Here is a 2,521-nt window from a genome sequence, read left to right as displayed (position 1 = left end):
CCAATTCTTGGGCTACTCTTTTACCAACGAATAGTGGGATTGACCGTCATATTATAACGCTCCCACGGCTGAAAGGTGGGATGTTTGGTGGGATGGAGATTCGAACCCGCGACCCGCAGATTGCGAGTCGAGCCCTCTAACAACCTGGTCATGCCGGGTAACAAATTGGTTTGGTACTTAAAATGTAATTCTTATATAGAAAATAAAATTTCTTAGAAACTTTTTTGACTCTTGTTATGGCAAACTTAATAAGACCATATGTTGCTGTGCTTCGTTTTGAGCTGTGGACCAGTGAGAAGGCAATCGGCTAGCAGCACCCACCGCCAACTCTTTACCAAATTGTTAGAGGTTTGACGTGTGTACGAATGTGTTCATTTACACTTCTCAAGTAGATAAACAAATGAATCTATTAGTCACTCAACGTGATTTTACTACAAACGCTGTTTTTCAAGTTTCATCTTGAGTTTTATGATGATCAACATGTTCAACCGTTAACAGAAAGAACGTTCATGAGTTAGGATCAAAATGGAATGATCACCATGAATGTGCTTCAATAATATAATTTAATAGCTCCAATTCACTAAAGTCCGCTAAAAGTCTTGCTAAACCTGTAAGAAATAGTGTCTATTTCTTAGAAATGGTTAGGTTACAACACATACTGATAAGTCTTGACCTTTTTACGTCGAAAAATATTTAAGTAATTAAATGTGAATCTCCCTGGATAACACAAATAGTAGGTAGGAAGTACTTTGTTTGGAACAGTCAACGTGAAATCATGGACACCCATGTTCCTCTTGCTTGAATCCTTAGACGAAGATGTGGTGTAAAAGATGTCTTCAAAGACTAGACCAGTATCCACATTGTCTTAATTCCATCGCCCTCGTTCTCCAAGAAGCTGCTAAACAGCTACAAGTAGCCTGAACTGGTGGAATAAATCCATATTGGAGCAAAATTAGTCCTATTGTAAAGTGCTACACCAGCGACATGGCTGGGTTTGTCAAGACTAAAGGTGTTTACTAAACAATACCAAAAACTGAAGGTGATCGACTAAATAAACGTTAGAACAGGTAAGGTACAAACTCAGCTCATCGATCAAGAAAAAAATGATAAGTTGTTGTTTGTCATTAAGCACAAAGCTACACAAAGGGCTATCTGTGCTCTATGTTGTATTCAGCAATTCAATGTTAGTAAAAAAATTTTCAGTCCCATTTTCAAACGTACATTTAAAGTCAGTCTTTAGATTTCTTTAGGTTACGAAGCACTGGAATTCACAAAAACGTTTACAAGTTCTTTTTATAATAAAAAAACTTAAGCTATTAATATTAAACGGAAATCAGTTACTGCTTGTATTCATTGGCTGACAATACAAAGGTATTTTTAATACTATGCTCAAGGTAAATATCTTTATCGTCTTGAGAACGTATACAATTTAATGTATATGATAATGAGGTAAAAGAAATACATTATTTGATGTTTATGTAACTTATAGCGTATAACTAAGTAATGTTTTGCAATAAGTTAAACCTTCGAAACGTTATTTACAAGCTCAGCGACGAGAAGAACGTGTCATACAGAACTCCTAAGATTGAACATTACAAAGAAAAGACATTTACTGAGGTTATATTTTCATCGTCTTTGTAACGTTCGCCAGCTTAAAAAGCAATAAAATTGTTATATATATATAATATAGTTTCAAGTGGATTTATCTACTGACGTAGTGCGCGTGAACGTTACATATATCTGTATGTTTTAAATCATAACTTAATTGTTAGAAATTACACACTATCCTTCGAGCCCCCCAGTGGCACAGAGGTATGTCTGCGGACTTATAACGCTAGAATCTGGGATTCGATACCCGTGGTGGGCAGAGCACAGATAGTCCATTGTGTAGCTTTGTGCTTAACTTAAACAATCTAAAATCTAGCTTGGTACAACGTCGGCTGAGTAATGTATTCCAATGCCATGGTTTCGTGTATATTTTATGAATTTCATATAACTAAAGCATGTTTAATTTTTATAATTGTCTTACCTGGAAACACTGTTTAATTGTTTTATAACTGTAATATATATAAAGTGTATTTTTAGTCGACTTTTACGACATCCTTTTCTGACCTTTTGTATATAATTGAAGTTTTAGCTACAGTAACGTTTTTATAGCGAAATGATTTTGCATTTACTAATCTCACATACACAGTAAACACTCAAACAAGCATTTCAAGTCAATTTATTTACGACAGCTACACGTGGGCATTAAATATTTCATTACATTTCGTTTCATAGATCTTGGTTTATTTACCAAGTTCACCGAAGCCAACATTGGCAAAGGTGTTAGAAAATAAATGACCAAAAAGTTTGATTGCGAAAAAAAATTTAAGATGTAAAAACTTATTTTTGAATAAATTTCGCCTATCACTGTATAATTAAAGCGATTAATTCTGATATTACCGAGTTGTTTTTATATTATTCACCTCCCGTTGGGTCCACATATTGCGTCATATTGAGAAAGTTGGTTTTTTTTTGT

At 34.4% G+C, this 2,521-nt stretch overlaps 1 protein-coding gene across 1 annotated transcript in view; it reads right to left on the bottom strand.

Moving 5' to 3' along the window:
* Positions 1 to 2,521, bottom strand: part of LOC106471404 (guanine nucleotide-binding protein G(o) subunit alpha-like) — a 28,262-nt gene that overhangs the window by 4,576 nt on the left and 21,165 nt on the right. The gene's annotated exons all lie outside the window — the stretch shown is intronic.

The sequence above is a fragment of the Limulus polyphemus genome, unplaced genomic scaffold (genome assembly GCF_000517525.1).
Source record: "Limulus polyphemus unplaced genomic scaffold, Limulus_polyphemus-2.1.2 Scaffold4601, whole genome shotgun sequence".
In the NCBI taxonomy this organism is placed as follows: domain Eukaryota; kingdom Metazoa; phylum Arthropoda; class Merostomata; order Xiphosura; family Limulidae; genus Limulus; species Limulus polyphemus.
This window is presented reverse-complemented; position numbering and strand designations above follow the sequence as displayed.